A 22,587-nucleotide genomic window follows, 5' to 3' on the forward strand; every position below is an offset into this window, starting at 1 on the left:
GAGCCTGAACCAGGCTCTTGCTGGTGTATGGCTCAATAGGCAACAGCCAGCGTCAATATCTCACCCAAAAAATATATTCGCCATGGCACTATTTCAAAGAAGAGCAGGGAAGTTCTCTGTGTTGTCCTGGTCAATAATTATCCCTCAACCAACATCACTAAAACTGATTATCTGGTTATTACTTAATTTCTGTTTATGGGATCTTGCTGCAATTCCCTACATCACAACAGTGCCTACACTTCAGAAGTACATAATAATAAAAGCAAAATACTGCGGATGCTGGAAATCTGAAATAAAAACAAGAAATGCTGGAATCACTCAGCAGGTCTGGCAGCATGTGTGGAAAGAGAAGCAGAGTTAACGTTTCAGGTCAGTGACCCTTCTTCAAAACTCCGAAGAAGAACTCAGTTCCGAAGAAGGGTCACTGACCCGAAATGTTAACTCTGCTTCTCTTTCCACACATGCTGCCAGACCTGCTGAGTATTTCCAGCATTTCTTGTTTTTACTTCAAAAGTACATCATTGGTTGCAAAGTGCTTTGGGATATCCTGAGGTTGTGAAAGGAGTTATAGAAATGCAAGTTCTTTCTTTCATTCTTTCATCGTGTGTGAGCCCAGACAGTAAGTGCCAGATCCAAGACCGGTCATTGAAGCAGATCCCAAACATGTCCTCATCCAACATCACACACTCGGGTACCCAGCCAGTGGATACACTCACCTTCCCTTCCCAACCTGCCTCAACTCTGGGCCAATTGTAGAGTTGCAACTCCTGCATTGGCTGAGACCAATTAATTCAACATAGATGGTGAACACAAGCTCCGGGATCTTTGCGTTAGTATGTTCTCTACCTCGCCGAGCCATGCATTTGCACACACAGACTGTGAAATGTTCAAAAGCACTTGGCCTGGCAACATGCTGACAGGGCAGCCAAAATACTTTTTAATTCACAAACAAACATAACCTTTTTCCTTCTGAGTCACTCACGCAAATAAGTCAAGATCAAAAACCACCATATAAGGCTAGACACGCAAGAAAATAGTTTCTGAAGGTACTGGGAGAGCAGCCCATGTGTTATGTAAATGTTTGGAACATATTTTTGAGTTCACTCTTTTGATTTAGTGAAGGCAGTGAGCTTGGCAGGGTGGTACAGTGGAAGAAAAATGAATTGTTGGCTGTGAAGGCCACCCTGGACAATATTAACACTCTCTGTAGCTCAGTACAACTTGTATTTCGTGAACCTTTCCTCTAGAACTTGGCATTTGGTTTATCACAGGCAAGGTGTTTAGCTCCGATTGTAGATACAAGTGCAGAGAAATGCAGGACTGTTCTTTATTTACATTCCTCAGCCATTGCCACCACCCTCTTGTATCACTTCCTCTGCCAAAGTCTCTGTTAGTTGAGAAGACAAACATAGGAACAAGAGGAGGCTATTCAGCTTCTCGAGTTGGTTTTGCCATTCAATGAACCACGGAAAAATTACAGCACAGAAGGAGGCCATTCTGCCCAGTGTGTCTGCGCTAGCTGAAAAAACTATCCGCCCAATCTAATCCCACCTTCCAGCACCTGGCCCATAGCCTCGCAGGTTACAGCCCTTCAGGTGCATGTCCAGGTACCTTTAAATGAGTTGAGGGTTTCTGCCTCCACCACCGTACCTGGCAGTGAATTCCAGACACCCACCACCCTCTGGGTGAAAGAGTTTCTCCTCATGTCCTCTCTAATCCTTCTACTAATCACCTTAAATCTGTGCCTCCTGGTAATTGACCTCTCTGCTAGGGGGAACAGGTCCTTCCTGCCTACTCTATCTAGGCCCCACATAATTTTGTACACCTCAATTAAGTCACCCCTCAGCCTCCTCTGTTCTAAGGAAAACAACCCTAGTTGATCCAATCTTTCCTCATAGCTGCAATTTTCAAGCCCTGGCTTGTAAATCTCCTCTGTACTCTCTCGAAAGCAATTATGTCCTTCCTGTAATGTGCTGACCAGAACTGTACACAATACTCCAACTGTAGCCTAACCAGTGTGAGATCATGGCTAACCTGCCTTTGCCCAATATCCCTTAATCCCTTTGATTAACAAAAATCTATCAATCTCAGATTTAAAATTAACAATTGATTTAGAATCAATTGCCCTTTGTGTGTAGAAATGTTTCCTAATTTCAATCCTGAAAGGTCTGGCTCTATTTTTAGACTCTGCCCCCTAGTCCTGGACTCCCCAAAGAGTGGAAATAGTTTCTCTCTATCTACACTATGAGTTCCTGATAATATTGGGAAAAGTTCAATCAAATCATCCCTGAACCTTCTAAATTCCTGAGAATACAACCCTAGTTTGTGTAATCTCTGCTCGCAATTTAACTCTTGGAGTCCAGGTATAATTCTGGTAAATCTACACTGCACTCCCACCAAGGCCAATACATCCTTCTTCAGGCAAAAGCAAAATACTATGGATACTATAAATCTGAAATAAAAGCCTTTCGGTCAACCTGAAATGTTGACGCTGCTTCTATCTGTACAGATGCTGTCTGACCTGCTGAGTATTTTGAACAGTTTCTGTTTTTATATCCTTTCTAAGGTGTGGCGTCCAGAACTGCTCACAGTAACTCCAGGTGTGGTCTAACCAGGGTAGAGCTGAAACATGACTTCTATCCCCTTGTATTCTAGTCCTTTAGATATGAAGGCCAGCATTCCATTAGCCTTTTTGATTATTTTCTGTACCAGTCCATGACATTTTTATGATCTGTGTACCTGGACCCCCAAGTCTCTTTGGATCTCCACTGTTTCTAGGGTCATGCTTGGCCCCCACCTGCCAAGAATGAGGCACATTAATTTTGTCATGAACATTGATATTAAACTGTTACTGGAGTGAAGAAAGGACTGGTTAAACAGATCAGCCATGGTTGGAAAATATATTTGCATATTAACAGACAGTGATTGGAAGGACAAAGGACCATTTCCTGACACATTCAACCCACAATGGACCTTGATCACCAGGTATTGCGTGGAAGAGGAGCATTCCAGAGACTGCTAAGGTGATACAATCCAAGAAGTGCTTGGCAACCTGGGTTTTTCCGAACTGAGTTTGAACTGACAGTGTCTGTTTGCTGCTGGACTGAGAAGATCTCTCCTGTCTGCTCCCATCTCTCTCTCACAAACCTCTGAATCCACTGAAGACACATGAACCCCAAGAGAGAAAAGTCTCCCATAACGAACAAGGTTTAAGAAGAATACTGGGCCCCAACAAAAAGCAAGATCTACCTACAATCAAGGACTCTGCAGTGAGCTCGAAGAACTTGATATTGCCTCAAACCTTTTCACTTTATTTTTTCTTCTGCTCTTCTCTGCCTCTCTTTGCATGTGTGTATCATGTATGCATGCTAGCGTGGGCACGTTGTGTATCCATGGGCATCAACTGAATTAGAGATTAAGTTTAATAATTTTCAATCTTTCTTATTTAAACCTAAGAAAACCTGTTTGTGCTGGTTTCTTTGCCTTATAATAGGAAAGTGGTGAACAAGGATTCACCAAGGGGGAGCTAAAAACACGGTGTGTTTAAAATTAAACCCTGTTACGGTAAGACCAGGTGAAGACTGAGAGCGACCCCCTAGACACCTTTCTCACTGGGTCATAACACTAGCTTTTCACCATTTACAAAGTACCCTGTTTGATCCTTTTTAGGTCCAAAGTCGATGACCTCACATTTGGCAACATTGAAATCTATTTGCCACAGTTTTTCCCAGTCACTTAATCTATCAATATTTTTTTGTAATTTTATGTTTCCATCTACACTGCTTATAATGCCACTTATCTCTGTGTCATTGGCAGATTTGGATATGTGACTTTCTATCCCATCATCTAAGTCATGAACAAATACGGTGAATAGTTGAGGCCCAAACACAGATCCTTGTGGGACACCATGGGCGGAATGTTACCACCTCTGAAATTATTTTGCCCTCGGGACCAAAAGCAGGTGCAGACCCCCATGATGTCGGCAGGTCACATGGCATTGCAACCTTACAGCAGCCAACCAAGTTAGAGGCCACCTCTGTGTTCACCATCCAATTAGGTAAGTTCCCGAGGCAGGAGGTCCAATCACAGGGCCTGAAGCTGTGGATGGCCGGCAGCCTCACCAGCAGTGGTGGGGACTGCTGAAGAATGTAGGAGACCGCAAGGGCATCACAAAATGGAGGCCGTCTCAGAAGCCTTATGAAAATTTTAATATGAAGAATGGTTACAGCTGTCAGGCCATTCTTGTAGGGGGTGGGCGAAACCCCTCCACCGCTGTGGCCCTCTGGTCCCTGCGGCTCCGTGATGGGGATGCAGAGGGGGTGTCAATGAATCTCTGGCCTGCCATCGAGAGACAGCCTCCAGGTACCTGCCGAGCTTCGACCTCAGTGGGTGGGGGGCCCAACTAACATCAGGAAGATCCCGTCGGCTGTAGCATTTTCCCTCCAATTGGTCCCTAAAGCAGTCCTGATTGGACAGGTACCGCTGCCACATTGAACCCATCCCTGGCGAGATCGCCCAGAGGCGGGAATGTGTCAGGGAGTCAACTCGAGGTGCTGTCTTCAGATTTTACTCCTGGTACTGCCAGCAAACCCGCCTTCTACCCAACTAGTCACATCCTGCCAATTACAGAATCTGCTCATTATCCCGACTCTCCGTCTCCTGCCACTCAGCCAATCTCCTAACCAGGTCAATAATTTACTTTTAATTCCATGAGCTTCAACTTTAACTAACAGTCTCCTACGAGGGACTTTATCAATTACCTCCAGGAAATCCATATAAATAACATTTATAGACATTCCCTGATCCATTATTTCAGTTAACTCTTCAAAAAATGTAATCAGGTTCGTCAGGCATGATCTATCTTTTACAAATCTGTGCTGGCTCTGTCTCACACACTGAAAGGGAGTAATTAATATGAAGGGATATTCTTTCTTTTCTTTCTTTTGGGCCTCCTTATCTCGAGAGACAATGGATACGCGCCTGGAGGTGGTCAGTGGTTTGTGAAGCAGCGCCTGGAGTGGCTATAAAGGCCAATTCTAGAGTGACAGGCTCTTCCACAGGTGCTGCAGAGAAATTTGTTTGTCGGGGCTGTTGCACAGTTGGCTCTCCCCTTGCGCCTCTGTCTTTTTTCCTGCCAACTACTAAGTCTCTTCGACTCGCCACATTTTAGCCCCGTCTTTATGACCGTCCGCCAGCTCTGGTGAACGCTGGCAACTGACTCCCACGACTTGTGATCAATGTCACAGGATTTCATGTCGCGTTTGCAGACATCTTTAAAGCGGAGACGTGGACGGCCGGTGGGTCTGATACCAGTGGCGAGCTCGCTGTACAATGTGTCTTTGGGGATCCTGCCATCTTCCATGCGGCTCACATGGCCAAGCCATCTCAAGTGCAGCATTACCCCTGAAATAATCAAGAGTGCCAAGCCTGCTATACTCTCAGCACTCCATGAACTGCTTTGCCTGTGCTGGGACGAGGGAGCAGTACCCCAGGACATGCGCGATACCAATATCATCACCCTCTATAAAAACAAAGGTGACTGTGGTGACTGCAACAACTACCGTGGAATCTCCCTGCTCAGCATAGTGGGGAAAGTCTTTGCTTGAGTCGCTCTAAACAGGCTCCAGAAGCTGGCCGAGCGCGTCTACCCTGAGGCACAGTGTGGCTTTCGTGCAGAGAGATCGACCATTGACATGCTGTTCTCCCTTCGTCAGATACAGGAGAAATGCCGTGAACAACAGATGCCCCTCTACATTGCTTTCATTGATCTCACCAAAGCCTTTGACCTCGTCAGCAGACGTGGTCTCTTCAGACTACTAGAAAAGATCGGATGTCCACCAAAGCTACTAAGTATCATCACCTCATTCCATGACAATATGAAAGGCACAATTCAACATGGTGGCTCCTCATCAGAGCCCTTTCCTATCCTGAGTGGTGTGAAACAGGGCTGTGTTCTCGCACCCACACTTTTTGGGATTTTCTTCTCCCTGCTGCTTTCACATGCGTTCAAGTCCTCTGAAGAAGGAATTTTCCTCCACACAAGATCAGAGGGCAGGTTGTTCAACCTTGCCCGTCTAAGAGCGAAGTCCAAAGTACGGAAAGTCCTCATCAGGGAACTCCTCTTTGCTGACGATGCTGCTTTAACATCTCACACTGAAGAGTGCCTGCAGAGTCTCATCGACAGGTTTGTGGCTGCCTGCAATGAATTTGGCCTAACAATCAGCCTCAAGAAAACGAACATCATGGGGCAGGACGTCAGAAATGCTCCATCCATCAATATTGGCGACCACGCTCTGGAAGTGGTTCAAGAGTTCACCTACCTAGGCTCAACTATCACCAGTAACCTGTCTCTAGATGCAGAAATCAACAAGTGCATGGGAAAGGCTTCCACTGCTATGTCCAGACTGGCCAAGAGAGTGTGGGAAAATGGCGCATTGACACGGAGCACAAAAGTCCGAGTGTATCAAGCCTGTGTCCTCAGTACCTTGCTCTATGCCAGCGAAGCCTGGACAACGTATGCCAGCCAAGAGCGACGTCTCAATTCATTCCATCTTCGCTGCCTCCGGAGAATACTTGGCATCAGGTGGCAGGACCGCATCTCCAACATAGAAGTCCTCGAGGCGGCAAACATGAAGGGATATATCCCATTTGTAACCATTAACTTCCTCCAACCCCACAACCCTCCGACACTCTGCTCCTCAAATTCTTCCCTCTTGAACATCCCTGATTTTAATCGCTCCATCATTGGCTGCCGTGCCTTCAGCTGCCTGGGCCCTAAGCTCCCTAAACCTCTCCACCTCTCTCTCCTCCTTTAAACCTCTCCTTACAACCTGCCTCTTTGACCAAGCTTTTGGTCAACTGACCTAATATTTCCTTCTGTGTCTTGGTGTTATCTGTGTTTTATAGCACTCCTGTGAAGCACTTTGGGGCATTTTATTTATGTTAAAACACAGTATAAATATAAGTTGTTGATGTCGTTTCTCCACTTTGACCCTCAAATCTCTCCTGAAGCCTGTGATTCTCAACTGAAATAAGTCATTGTTGCATCTCCGAAATGAGGGTCGGTCGGTTGTTTGAACATTGGAAGTCTCACGAAGAATTATACAGCATGGCAACAGGCCATTCAGTTCAATTTGTCCGTGCTGGTGTTAATGCTCCACACGAGCCTTCTCCCACCAGGTAACACTATCAGCAAAACCTTCTATTCCTTTTCTCCCTCATGGCATATTCTAACTTTCCCTTCAACACATCTACGCTATCACCTCTGTGTGGTAACGAGTTCACACAAACTCTCCGCTCTGCCTGACGGAGCACAGTCGACAGCAGACACCATCTATAAGGCTAACAGTAAGTCTTACACTCCACTATTACCCCCACTGAAATCATCTGATGTAGCACAGAGCAGCTGTCAAACATGGCTCCTCCTACACCGTGCAGGTCAATACTCTGAGACACCTGTAGAAAATACACTACTTCAACCTTTCTATCTCTCTCTCTCTTATTGATCCGACCCTGCTTAGTTTTCCTCTCTTGCCTCTCCTAAATTCCAAATTCCCTGTCCAATTCACTTTTCCTCTTCACCCCATTCACACTGTGTTGAAACCAAGACACATCACAACATATACAGCTCAAACCACAAAACTGGGGACCACTTCCCCTGGTGCCCTGCCCTATGGGACTGGGTCCTTGCCCTGGTGCCCTGCCCTGTGGGACTGGACCCTTCCCCTGGTGCCCTGCCCTGTGGGACTGGGCCCTTCCCCTTGTGCCTTGCCCTGTGGGACTGGGTTCTTTCTCTGGTGCCCTGCAAGGGAACCCATAGATAAGTTAACTCCCCTCGGCTAACACAAGTGGGAGATATACAAGCTGGCGGAACAGGAGAATAATCACAGAAGCATTTATTTAAGAAAGAGAAAAACTACAGCTTGCATTGTGACGCGTGTTGCATAAATCTAGGGACACCTGTCATTGGTCAGCCTGTAATCACATGCTGCTTTCCCAGAAGTAAGTGAGAGGGAGAAACAAAGATATTTGCATTTCCATATCACCTTTCATGACCTTAGGGCTTCCCAAAGTACTTCATAATCAATGAAATACTGTAAAGTGCAGTCACTGCTGTATTGCAGGAAAACAAGCATTTTTAAAAAATATTTCATTCCTGGGATGTGGGCGTCGCTGGCCAGGCCAGCATTTATTGCCCATCCCTAATTGCCCTTGAGAAGGTGGTGGTGAGCTGCCTTCTTGAACCGCTGCAGTCCTTGTGGGGTAGGTACACCCACAGTGCTGTTAGGAAGGAGGTTCCAGGATTTTGACCCAGCGACAGTGAAGGAATGGCGATATAGTTCCAAGTCAGGATGGTGTGTGACTTGGAGGGGAACTTGATGTTCCCATGTATTTGCTGCCCTTGTCCTTCTAGTTGGTGGAGGTCGTGGGTTTGGAAGGTGCTGTCTAAGTTAATTTGTACACTGCAAGATCCCAGGCCTCAGGTGTATCAGCCCCATCAGTCTTCTGGCTGAAATCAGTGGGAAACATGTGCTGGCCAGTGGGTGAGAGCAGGAGGATCTGTACTTAGGGAGTGCTGCACTGTCAGAGGGTCAGTACTGAGAGAATGCTGCACTGTCAGAGGGTCAGTACTGAGAGAGTGCTGCACTGTCAGAGGGTCAGTACTGAGAGAGTGCTGCACTGTCAGAGGATCAGTACTGAGGGAGTGCTGCACTGTCAGAGGGTCAGTACTGAGAGAGTGCTGCACTGTCGGAGGGTCAGTACTTAGGCAGTGCTGCACTGTCGGAGGATCAGTACTGAGGAAGTGCTGCACTGTCGGAGGGTCAGTACTTAGGCAGTGCTGCACTGTCGGAGGGTCAGTACTGAGAGAATGCTGCACTGTCAGAGGGTCAGTACTGAGAGAGTGCTGCACTGTCAGAGGGTCAGTACTGAGAGAGTGCTGCACTGTCAGAGCATCAGTACTGAGGGAGTGCTGCACTGTCAGAGGGTCAGTATTGAGGGAGTGCTGCACTGTCAGAGGGTCAGCACTGAGGGAGTGCTGCACTGTTACAGCTGCACTCCCCACAGATGCTGCCGGACCTGCTGAGTATTTCCAGCACTTTCTCTTTTTATTTAGAGTCATAGAGAGATACAGCACTGAAACAGGCCCTTCGGCCCACCAAGTCTGTGCCGACCAACAACCACCCATTGATACTAATCCTACATTAATCCCATATTCCCTACCACATCCCCACCTTCCCTCAATTCTCCTACCACCTACCTATACTCGGGGCAATTTATAATGGCCAATTTACCTATCAACCTGCAAGTCTTTGGCTGTGGGAGGAAACCGGAGCACCCGGTGGAACTTGCAGAACTTGCAAACTCCACACAGGCAGTACCCAGAACTGAACCCGGGTTACTGGAGCTGTGAGGCTGTGGTGCTAACCACTGCGCCACTGTGCCACCCTGATTGATGCGAGGCTCCTTCTGCCCTCTCAGTTGGATGTTAAAAATCCATGATGGTATTTGGAAGAGAAAGAGAGTCCCCCGGTAAGCTGCACCAATATTGATCCCTTAACCAGCATCTTTAAAACAGATGATCTGGTCATTATCACATTGTGGTTTTTGGGAGCTTGCTGTGCGCAAATTGGCTGCTGTGCATTCTACATTACAACGGTGACTACATTGAAAAGTACTTCATTGTCTGGGAACCCTTTGTGACATCCCGGGGTGGTGAAAGGAGTTATAGAAATGTGAGATTGTTCATTTCTGGCCTCTGTTCCTTTTGATGCCAAGTGGCCAGTGGAGAAGCTGCTGGTTCTCCAGTACAGTCCCTGGGGACTAAAATAGCAATCGAGCCCTGATAATTTCATCAATCTGCATATTTATAGACGGATCCAACTGCCTTCCGGCCAGGAGGCCCCTCTCACTCAATCAGTTTAAATGGCCAGTGGCGGATGCTCCAAATCAGAGGAGGTCTAGAGCTCTGGCCATGTTGACCACTAGTTTCTGCCAGGCAGGCTGACTCATACGAGCCCTAAAGTTTCAAGTCTTTGGTGTGAAATTTTGACAGCTGCTTGTGTGATTGTGAAGAATGTGATTTAACTTTTTAAGGGGTCTACTACTCACATCACCGATAACAGCAAGGGAAAGTCAGAAACTAACGTGGAACATTACACTCAAGCAGTCGTATATGCATAGATACAATAAGTGTTACTATCTAGATAGATTTCACTCAAAGAATAGACACTCTGATGGTCAGTACAGGCCCAAGCTTAAACTAAAACAGTACCAATCACATGTATCTGGTCCTCAGACAGCAAAAAAACAGAAAGATCCTCCAGCAACATTACATTTCTTTCCATGTAAGAGGGCACAACTGAGAGACACCTGGTGAGAACGTGGCACATTCAATAATTCAATTTAATTTTCCGTATCTATGGACTATTTGATGATGATAGGAACACAGGAGCTACCCAAGTAGTCCCTGAGCCTATTTCTCCATTCAATTAGATCTTTGCCAATCTTGACTTCAACTCCATTTCTCCACCTTTATCCATATCCCTCAATACTGTTCCCCATTATAAACCTATCAATCTCAATCTCAATGGCTCCAATTGACTCCAGGTTCCACAGCTATTTTGGGGGAGAGAATTCCAGATTCCCACTTCCCTTTCTGTGAAGAAATGCTTCCTGACATCACTCCTGAACAGCCTGGTTCTAATTCTCATTTCCCCACTAAACCAAATTAATTCCTAATTACATGTCTCCTGGCTGTCATGGCCTAGAGATTCACTGCAAACAGTTACTGAATAAAAACAAGAGGTCGAGCAACAGTTCCAATCAGTTATAGAAAGCGCAACAATTTCCATTGTCTTGTTTATCGAAGGGAGGGATGTTCAGACATCAAACACTCCCAGGACAGGTACAGCATAGGGGTTAGATACAGAGTAAAGCTCCCTCTACACTGTCCCCATCAAACACTCCCAGGACAGGTACAGCACAGGGTTAGATACAGAGTAAAGCTCCCTCTACACTGTCCCCATCAAACACTTCCAGGACAGGTACAGCACAGGGGGTTAGATACAGAGTAAAGCTCCCTCTACACTGTCCCATCAAACACTCCCAGGACAGGTACAGCACGGGGTTAGTAAAAAAAAAACGAGGTTAGATACAGAGTAAAGCTCCCTCTACACTGTCCCCATCAAACACTTCCAGGACAGGTACAGCACAGGGGGTTAGATACAGAGTAAAGCTCCCTCTACACTGTCCCATCAAACACTCCCAGGACAGGTACAGCACGGGGTTAGGAAAAAAAAAAATGAGGTTAGATACAGAGTAAAGCTCCCTCTACACTGTCCCCATAAAAAAAATGGGGTTAGTTACAGAGTAAAGCTCCCTCTACACTGTCCCATCAAACACTCCCAGGACAGGTACAGCACAGGGTTAGATACAGAGTAAAGCTCCCTCTACACTGTCCCATCAAACACTCCCAGGACAGGTACAGCACAGGGTTAGATACAGAGTAAAGCTCCCTCCACACTGTTCCCATCAAACACTCCCAGGACAGGTACAGCACAGGGGGTTAGATACAGAGTAAAGCTCCCTCTGCACTGTCCCCATCAAACATTCCTCGGTTAAGTACAATCAGGGGATAAACTAATAATAGTTTACTTTAGTGAGCATTATTCCAAAAACACCTCAAAATCAGGGAGTTTACTTCCCTTTCTGCCATGATATTACAGGAAGCAAATAGTAAAGTGCTATAATTAGTACTGGGGTTGATTCAAAGCAATGTGCATTGTTAGCCAACCCTCAGAACTTACTTCCATGTTCATAGATACATTGAAAACCAAACAGACATTCTGTTCTGATTAAAATAAAAGCAAAATACTGCAGCTGCTGGGAATCTGAAATAAAAACAAGAAATGCTGGAAATACTCAGCAGGTCTGGCAGCATCTGTGGAGAGAGAAGCAGAGTTAAACTTTTCGGTCAGTGACGTTTCATCAGAACACCACTAACTCTGCTTCGCTCTGCACAGATGCTGCTAGACCTGCTGAGTATTTCCAGCATTTTTGCTTTTATTAACTCTTGCTGTCAAAACAGACGGGTCAAACGTCAGGCAGCAGGATGAGTTCAGCGTGTGGCTCGACTTTTGATGGTTTCTCCCTCAGGCTCTGTTCTGATGCTTTGCTTGCTTTAAGTGCTTCATTATGTTCTGTTACATTTTGCAACAGTCCAAACAGGAATAACATTTCAGGCCTGTCAAATGCCCAGAAAAAATTGAGTCCTTCTCTTCCCCCCCAAAGCTCCCCCTTGTCCTACTCTTCTTCTGAAGTCACTGTTTCTAGCTGCTGTTCAACAGGCCTTTCCGTATTACCAAGCGTCTGTGTCGGTGTTTATGCTGCATGCAAGCCTCTCCCATCCTGCTTCATCTCATCCAATCAACACATTCTTCTATTCCTTTCTCCCTCATATGTCTAACTTCTCCTATTATTCACTTTAACCACTCCCTGTGGTAGTGAGTTCCACATTCTCACCATTCTCTGGGTAAAGAAGTTTCTCCCTGAATTCTTGATTGGATTTATTAGTGACTGACTTTATGGCCCCTAGTTCTGGTCTCCCCCACAAGTGGAAACACCTCTACATTTACCCTATCAAACTCATCCATAACATTAAAGATCTCTATCAGTTCACTCATCAGTCTTCTCTTTTCGAGAGGAAAGAGCCCCAACCTCCAAATGGTGAGTGTAAAGTTAGAGGATTTACCCTACAGAGGGTAACAAGGAGAGAAGTACAGGAAGGGACAGAATGAGGGTGAGAGAGAGATGAAGAAAAGGGAAGGCAAAGGTGGAGAGAAAACAGAGACATGAGGGACCAGATTCAAAGATGAATCAGTGCAAAGGCAATGCCTTGTAATCAGCTACAACCCATCATTGATGACATGTGGGCAGGTCAGCAGATCTCCCATCGAGCAGTAAATAACAGGCTGAATACAGGGAGGAGTGAGAGGAAAGAAAGTTACATTGTGGAAGTATTAAAAAGATTGAGATATGGTGTAAACTCACCGGAGACAGGCATGGTCCCCAGACACATTGGACTGCCCTTGGTATGTGTCTGTTACTCACTGATGTCAGGATCACAATTTTCCACTAGACAGGGCAATGTGAGTTGGACAGTGCCCTCTCACTATATCTTTCCGTTCCACTCTCACATCAGCAGGACTTCACTCCGAGGGTCCTCACAGGAGATCTGACTGCAGTGAGATGTAAACACTGGGCCAGGCACGGCAGGCTCTCTCTGCCTTATCTTAACTACGTGCCCCTGCGGGCTTGGTTGGGCATACTTTACATTCCTTCTCTTATGTTTGCTGAAACGTGCCCAAGATATTTCTGCTTGTACTTTGTACAATGTTATTTACTTTGATAATAAATAGCACTCATCAATGAACATAAATGGACATCCACCAAATTTATAGAATCCCAATGGACTAAACCCCTTCCCATTTACTCCCATTGTACAGAATCCCAATGGACTAAACCTCTTCCCATTCATTCCCATTGTACTGAATTCCAATGGATCAAACCCCTTCCCATTCGCTCCCATTGTATGGAATCCCAATGGACCAAACCCCTTCCCATTCGCTCCCATTGTACACAAGCCCAATGGATCAAACTCCTTCCCATTCACTCCCATTGTACACAAGCCCAATGGATCAAACTCCTTCCCATTCATTCCCATTGTATGGAATCCCAATGGACCAAACCCCTTCCCATTCGCTCCCATTGTAAACAAGCCCAATGGATCAAACCCCTTCCCATTCACTCCCATTGTACGGAATCCCAATGGATCAAACCCCTTCCCATTCGCTCCCATTGTACACAATCCCAGTGGATCAAACTCCTTCCCATTCACTCCCATTGTACGGAATCCGAATAGATCAAACCCCTTCCCATTCACTCCCATTGTACACAATCCCAGTGGATCAAACCCCTTCCCATTCGCTCCCATTGTACACAATCCCAATGGATCAAACCCCTTCCCGTTCACTCCTAATGTACACAATCCGAATGGATCAAACCCCTTCCCATTCACTCCCATTGTACACAATCCCAGTGGATCAAACTCCTTCCCATTCACTCCCATTGTACGGAATCTGAATGGATCAAACCCCTTCCCATTCGCTCCCATTGTACACAATCCCAGTGGATCAAACTCCTTCCCATTCCCTCGCATTGTACGGATTCCCAATGGACAAAACCTCTTGCCATTCATTCCCATTGTACTGAATTCCAATGGATCGAACCTCTTCCAAGTCAGTCCCGTTCCACAGAATCAATGGGTCAAATCTCTTCCCATTCACTACCACTATACAGAATCCCAATGTATTAAACCACATCCTATTCACCCCGACTGTAAAGAATCTCCAATTTCTAGTATAGAATATCCCCAAGCACTCAGGATTTAAAAGCTGACTCGGACTCTAGGTTTGTTGAATTCACAGCCTGCTATCTATATCAACCAGTAATCTAATCAGATTGCTGCACAGTCTGTGCTGAGTGTTTCCTGTTTGTGTTTACACTGAGTCACTGGCTGAATGATTGAGGGACAGACCTGCGTCACTAACTGGCCATGCTCTTTCTCCAGCATTCTCCCTTCCTCCCTTTCGGAATGTTCTTCCTCACATTGGAGGGTCCAGTAGCCTCAACTTAGACAATGAGCTTAATTGACAGTGGGAGGCTTCGCAGCTGAACCCAATAGGTTTCTCATGTCCTGTCTTTCCTCTTAACACATATATTTTGCAGCAGGTTTCACTGGATAGTAATACTCTGGCAGTAATCAGTCTGACTGGTTTTCCACAGTATAACCCAAACCCCTTCCCATTAACTCCCATTGTACTGAATTCCAATGGATCAAACCCCTTCCTATTCACCTATTGGCACACAGGTCAATTGTAGCCAGGGCAAAGCAGTTCATTTGATCAGCATCCCATCCACAGGCTTAAACCTTCACTCCCTCCACCACTAGTGCACTGTGGCTACAGTGTGTACCATCTACAAGACACACTGCAGCAACTCACCAAGGTTCCTCCAGCAGAAAGTTCCCCTCCAAGTCAAACAGCATCATTACTTGGACATATATCATTGTTCCTTCATCACTGCTGGATTAAAATCCTGGAACTTCTCCTTAATAGCATTGTCACTGCACTTCTGCCACACAAACCTAAGAAGAAAGCCCACCACCACCTTTTTTAATTTATTCACAGGGTAAGGGTGTCACTGGCAAGGCCAGCATTTATTTCCCATCCCTAATTATCCTTGAGAAGGTGATGGTGAGCTGCCTTCTTGAATAAGAACCTAAGAAATAGGAGTTGACCATTCGGCCCCTTGAGCTGCTCCAGCATTCGGTATGATTAAGGCTGAACTTCTACTTCAACTCCACCTTCCCAGACCACCCCCATATCCCTGAACTCCCTTAGTATCCAAAATCTATCGATCACTATCTTGAATATATTCAGCGACTGAGCATCCACAGATCTCTGGGGTAGAGAATTCCAAAAGCCCTCAACCCTTTGGGCGAAGACATTTCTCCTCATCTCAGTCCTAAATGCTTGACCTCTTATTCTGAAACTGTGACCTCTTGTTCTAGACTCACCAGACGGGTGAAATATCCTCCCAGCATCTACCCTTTCAAGAACCCTGAGGATTTTATATCTTTCAATCAGACCACTGCTCATTCTTCTAAATTCCAACTGAGTGTCTTGCTAGGCCATTTCAGAGAGCAGTTAAGAATCAACCATATTGCCGTGGGTCTGGAGTCACATGTAGGCCAGACCCAGTAACGACGGCAGATTTCCTTCCTTAAAGGGCATTAGTGAACCAGATGTTTTTTTTTTACAACAACCCAGTAGTTTTGTGGTCACCATTACTGATACTAGCTTTTTTTTTTCAATTCCAGATTTAATTAATTGAATTTAAATTCCCCAGCTGCTGTGGTGGGATTTGAACTCATGTCTCTGGATCATCAGTCCGGGCCTTTGGATTTTTAGCTCACTATCATAACCACTACACTACTGTACCCCCTTTCTTAGTGCCACTAGGGTTGGGCAATAAGTGCTGATTTTGCCAGTGCGCCCATATCCCAGGAATGAAGAATAAAATATAAAGCCCCCTCCCCACTGTGTAAAATTCGATGAAGAACCAGACTTAGTATGTATGATATTAAATAGTGTCACTTGGTCACTGGAAGAACTATAGAGCAACTTCAACAAGGAGTAAGCATGAATGATCAGAAACTATAAAGATACAAAAGGAAGTTTTCCTTCTCATTAATCCTTTTGAGAAATGAAGGTTATTCTGAGTCTGAGGAACCAGTCCACAATAATGATCTGTGCCCTCTATCTTACTAAATGTAGTGTTCCTGAATCAACAGAGCAGCAGGTCCAAGATTCCAGTGAAGTGAATAATTCAGGATATTCTACACGGGAAGCTGGCAATTTGATACATTGGCTGTGAATTGGAATAAGTTTGATATATCAAATTCCAATGAGAAGGGAGTGAATAGGAAGAATTTGATCAATTGGGATTCTGTACAATGAAAATGGGTGTGAGGAGGTTTTGTACAGTGGGAGTCTATACAGTAGATGTGAAAAAGAGGTTTGGTCCATTGAACCTCCTGCAATGGCTTCTCTTCCTGCTCCAACACCACATGCTACCTCCCAGCAACATCATCCAAAAAATAAAGCATCAAGTTTCCACAGGTATGCTTATGATACCCAGCTCTACAGCACCACCATCTCTGTCAACCCCTTCACTGTCTCTAAATTGTCAGACTGCTTGTTTGACGTCTAGTACTAGCTGAGCAGAAATTTCCTGTAATTAAGTGTTGGGAACAGCAAAGCAATTGTCTTCAGTCCCCGCAACAAACTCCATTCCCATCCACGGACTCCATCTCTCTCCCTGGTAACTGTCAGAAGCAGTTCCAGACTGTTCGCAAAGTTGGTGTCACATTTGACTCAGAGATGAATTTCTGACCATATATCCACACTTTCAGTCAGACCACCTATTTCCAATTCTGTAACATTGCCCGACTCTGCCCCTGCCTCAGCTCATTTGCTATTGAAATCTTCATTCATGCCTTTGTTACCTCTTGATTTGACTTTTCCTGTGCTCTCCAGGTCAGATATCCCCATTCTACCCTCCATAAACTTGATATCATTCAAAACTTTGCTGCCTGTGACCTTTGAGACAATCCTTAAAACTTACCTCTTCGACCGAACTTTAAGCCAATTTCCCTATTTGTTCACTGCCCTGGTGTCAAATTTTGTTGGCAAAGCTCCTGTGAGTACTTTGGAACATTTTACTACAATAAAGGTACTATATAAATATAAATTGTTGTTGAAGATATTGTTCTGCAGGAGGCGGGAGAGCAACTTTGTACTGATGGTCCATTGCATGCATCTATCAGAGGTGTTAGGGCCATGTGGTGTGACATAGGAATATAGGAACATAGTGTAGGAGTAGGCCATTCAGTCCATCAAGCCTGCTCCGTCATTCAATATGATCATGGCTGATCATCCACTTCAATGCCTTTTTCCCACACTATCCCCATATCCCTTTATGTCATTGGTATTTAGAAATCTGTCAATCTCTGCTTTAAACAGACTCAATGACTGATCTTCCACAGCCCTCTGGGGTAAAGAATTCCAAAGATTCACAACCCTCTGAGTAAAGAAATTTCTCCTCAACTCTGTCCTAAGTGGCTTCCTCCTTATTTTGAAATTGTGTTCTCTGGTTCTAGACTCCCCAACCAGGGGAAACATCTTAGCTGCATCTACCCTGTCTATCCCTTTAAGTATTTTGTAGGTTTCAATGAGATCACCTCTCATTCTTCGAAACTCTAGAGAATACAGGCCCAGTTTCCCCAATCTCTCTCCATAGGACAGTCCCACCATCACAAAAAAATGGCAAAAAAAAATTTTAAAAAGAAAAAAATGGGTCCCTCTACACTGTCCCCATCAAACACTCCCAGGGTTAGATACAGAGTAAAGCTCCCTCTACACTGTCCCCATCAAACACTCCCAGGGTTAGATACAGAGTAAAGCTCCCTCTACACTGTCCCCATCAAACACTCCCAGGGTTAGATACAGAGTAAAGCTCCCTCTACACTGTCCCCATCAAACACTCCCAGGGTTAGATACAGAGTAAAGCTCCCTCTACACTGTCCCCATCAAACACTCCCAGGGTTAGATACAGAGTAAAGCTCCCTCTACACTGTCCCCATCAAACACTCCCAGGGTTAGATACAGAGTAAAGCTCCCTCTACACTGTCCCCATCAAACACTCCCAGGGTTAGATACAGAGTAAAGCTCCCTCTACACTGTCCCCATCAAACTCTCCCAGGGTTAGATACAGAGTAAAGCTCCCTCTACACTGTCCCCATCAAACACTCCCAGGGTTAGATACAGAGTAAAGCTCCCTCTACACTGTCCCCATCAAACTCTCCCAGGGTTAGATAGAGAGTAAAGCTCCCTCTACACTGTCCCCATCAAACACTCCCAGGGTTAGATAGAGAGTAAAGCTCCCTCTACACTGTCCCCATCAAACACTCCCAGGGTGAGATACAGAGTAAAGCTCCCTCTACACTGTCCCCATCAAACACTCCCAGGGTTAGATAGAGATTAAAGCTCCCACTACACTGTGCCCATCAAACACTCCCAGGGTTAGATAGAGAGTAAAGCTCCCTCTACACTGTCCCCATCAAACACTCCCAGGGTTAGATACAGAGTAAAGCTCCCTCTACACTGTCCCCATCAAACACTCCCAGGGTTAGATAGAGAGTAAAGCTCCCTCTACACTGTCCCCATCAAACACTCCCAGGGTTAGATAGAGAGTAAAGCTCCCTCTACACTGTTCCCATCAAACACTTCCAGGGTTAGATACAGAGTAAAGCTCCCTCTGCACTGTCCCCATCAAACTCTCCCAGGGTTAGATACAGAGTAAAGCTCCCTCTACACTGTCCCCATCAAACTCTCCCAGGGTTAGATACAGAGTAAAGCTCCCTCTACACTGTCCCCATCAAACTCTCCCAGGGTTAGATACAGAGTAAAGCTCCCTCGACACTGTCCCCATCAAACACTTGCAGGGTTAGATACAGAGTAAAGCTCCCTCTACACTGTCCCCATCAAACTCTCCCAGGGTTAGATACAGAGTAAAGCTCCCTCTACACTGTCCCCATCAAACTCTCCCAGGGTTAGATACAGAGTAAAGCTCCCTCTACACTGTCCCCATCAAACTCTCCCAGGGTTAGATACAGAGTAAAGCTCCCTCTACACTGTCCCCATCAAACACTCCCAGGGTGAGATACAGAGTAAAGCTCCCTCTACACTGTCCCCATCAAACTCTCCCAGGGTTAGATACAGAGTAAAGCTCCCTCTACACTGTCCCCATCAAACTCTCCCAGGGTTAGATACAGAGTAAAGCTCCCTCTACACTGTCCCCATCAAACACTCCCAGGGTTAGATAGAGAGTAAAGCTCCCTCTACACTGTTCCCATCAAACACTCCCAGGGTGAGATACAGAGTAAAGCTCCCTCTACACTGTTCCCATCAAACTCTCCCAGGGTTCGATACAGAGTAAAGCTCCCTCGACACTGTCCCCATCAATGTCTGCGTCCCATCATGAAGGGTTTTTATTGACTTCGGAATGACCGGATTGGCATTGGTTCTCCGTCTGTGCTGGATGTGATTCCTCCTCCCAAAGGTGAAAGGTTAGATTCTGACCCAATTGTCAGCTTGAGTGCAGTAGGGTGGATTGCCGAGCCTCGCAATCTCTCCCTTCTGCATGGTCAGCGAGTTTCCAAAATAGGACACAATTAGCTGAGGTTGGGGGGAGGGGTGATCCCCTTTTGCCCTTTCACTGCAATTGTCCCTCCATATGTGGAGTAGCAGAGGGGCGAATAGTGGGGTGGGGTGAAGGTGGAAATGTAAGAACATGAGAATTTTTTTTTTTATTCATTCATGGGATGTGGGCGTCGCTGACCAGGCCAGCATTTATTGCCCATCCCTAATTGCCCTTGAGAAGGTGGTGGTGAGCTGCCTTCTTGAACCACTGCAGCCCATGTGGGGTAGGTACACCCACATTGCTAGCACTTAGATACAACTGAGTGGCTTGCTAGGCCATTTCAGAGGGCATGTAAGAGTTAACCACATTGCTGTGGGTCTGGAGTCACATGTAGGCCATCATTAGACTAGCTTTATAATTCCAGATTTATTAATTGAATTCAAATTCCACCTTCTGCTGTGGTGGGATTTGAACCCATGTCCCCAGCGCAATACCCTGGGTCTCTGGGTTACTAGTCCAGTGACAATACCACTATGCCACGGCAGGAGCAGGCCATTCGGCCCTTCGAGGCTATTTTACCATTCAAAATAATCATGGCTGATCTTCCACCTCAACTGCACTTTCCCACCCAATCCCCATATCCTTGGATTCCCTTAGTATCCAAAAAAATATCAATTAATAGATTCCTGTAGCTCCACGAGAAAGAGGAACAGTTCTTGTCAGTCACTGGTGATCCCAGTTTGAATCCTGTGTCTGTTAGCCAGGGGCAGGGGACTGCCCCACCCCTTCAACACCTGAGAAGCACTGTAATGAACTGAAGGCTGATGTGGGAGGAAGGAAAACATTCAGTCCAGCGACAGTTCACAATTAATGAAGCCATGTCGCAACTTCAACAATCCAATCCAAGACTGAGACAGTGACACCAAGGACTAAAGACTCGGCACACACAACCTAACAGAACAAAAAGGCTCCAGAGTGACTTCACAAACATCTCTCAGAGATGCAATCCTGCGCCCACTGAACTTTCCATTTCACCTACTCCTGATTAACAGATCTTAGAGTACCATGGTAAACATTCAGAACATCAGCTGCTGCTCTCCTACCTTAGTCCCAGCCAGTCAGTAAAGAGGGTTTTCCATCTGTATATCGTGAGCTAGCCTGCCTCCTGAACTGTCTCTGCTGTGATGCAGACTCTCACACCAGCATTACTGGAAGTGAGCTGCATACTGGCACCCGGACTGAGATTTAACAACAAAATACTATATATGGGTATAAATAAAGCAACGATGAGAGGGCAAGGGAGAGGCAGAGAGATAGTGTTGGAGAAGGAAACATAGAGCGAGAGAGAGAGAAACACAGAAAGAGATCAAGTCAGGGAAAACACAGTGAGATAGCCTGAAACAGAGATGAAGTCAGAGAGAATCAGAACATAAAACAGAAAAAGTGCACAGCAGCATCGAGAGTTCAGGGTCTGAAAGGCAGAGGGAGCAGAGAATCAGAGACATAAGAGAGTGAGAGACGAAGATAGAGAACCCATATCCCAGTGAGAGTTAGTGAGTGTGGAACAGTACCCCAGTGAGAGTCAATATCACTGGAACTGTAACCCAGTGAGAGTCAGTCTGTGTGGAACTGTACCCCAGTGAGAGTCAGTGCGTGTGGAACTGTACCCCAGTGAGAGTCAGTGTGTGTGGAACTGTACCCCAGTGAGAGTCAGTGTGTGTGGAACTGTACCCCAGTGAGAGTCAGTGTGTGTGGAACTGAACCCCAGTGAGAGTCAGTGTGTGTGGAACTGACCCCAGTGAGAGTCAGTGTGTGTGGAACTGGACCCCAGTGAGAATCAGTGTTTGTGGAACTGTACCCCAGTGACAGTCAGTGTGTGTGGAACTGTACCCCAGTGAGAGTCAGTGTGTGTGTAACTGTACCGCAGTGAGAGTCAATATCACTGGAACTGTACCCCAGTGAGAGTCGGTGAGTGTGTAGAACTGTAGCCCAGTGAGAGTCAGTGCATGTGGAACTGTACCCCAGTGAGAGTCAGTGTGTGTGGAACTGTACCCCAGTGAGAGTCAGTGTGTGTGGAACTGTACCCCAGTGAGAGTCAGTGCATGTGGAACTGTACCCCAGTGAGAGTCAGTGTGTGTGGAACTGTACCCCAGTGAGAGTCAGTGTGTGTGGAACTGTACCCCAGTGAGAGTCAGTGTGTGTGGAACTGAACCCCAGTGAGAGTCAGTGTGTGTGGAACTGACCCCAGTGAGAGTCAGTGTGTGTGGAATTGTACCCCAGTGACAGTCAGTGTGTGTGGAACTGTACCCCAGTGAGAGTCAGTGTGTGTGTAACTGTACCCCAGTGAGAGTCAGTGTGTGTGGAACTGAACCCCAGTGAGAGTCAGTGTGTGTGGAACTGACCCCAGTGAGAGTCAGTGTGTGTGGAATTGTACCCCAGTGACAGTCAGTGTGTGTGGAACTGTACCCCAGTGAGAGGCAGTGTGTGTGGAACTGTTCCCCAGTGAGAGTCAGTGTGTGTGTAACTGTACCCCAGTGAGAGTCAGTGTGTGTAGAACTGTAGCCCAGTGAGAGTCAGTGTGTGTGTAACTGTACCCCAGTGAGAGTCAGTGTGTGTAGAACTGTACCCCAGTGAGAGACAGTGTCTGTGGAACTCTATCCCAGTGAGAGTCAGTGTGTGTAGAACTGTACCCCAGTGAGAGTCAGTGTGTGTGGAACTGTACCCCAGTGAGAGACAGTGTCTGTGGAACTCTATCCCAGTGAG

General features: G+C 46.1%; 1 protein-coding gene across 15 annotated transcripts in view; it reads right to left on the bottom strand.

The window, feature by feature from the left end:
• The window catches only part of tns1b (tensin 1b), a 939,527-nt gene that overhangs the window by 398,185 nt on the left and 518,755 nt on the right, over positions 1–22,587 (bottom strand). The window contains exon 1 of one of the 15 annotated variants that reach the window (XM_068034726.1): positions 13,051–13,068. The exons of the other annotated variants lie outside the window; for them this stretch is intronic. The gene's annotated coding sequence lies outside the window, so the exon portion shown is untranslated. Of the gene's footprint in view, positions 1–13,050; positions 13,069–22,587 lie in introns of those variants that run through there. 15 annotated transcript variants of the gene reach the window in all.

The sequence above is a fragment of the Heterodontus francisci genome, chromosome 7 (assembly GCF_036365525.1).
Source record: "Heterodontus francisci isolate sHetFra1 chromosome 7, sHetFra1.hap1, whole genome shotgun sequence".
Lineage (NCBI taxonomy): Eukaryota > Metazoa > Chordata > Chondrichthyes > Heterodontiformes > Heterodontidae > Heterodontus > Heterodontus francisci.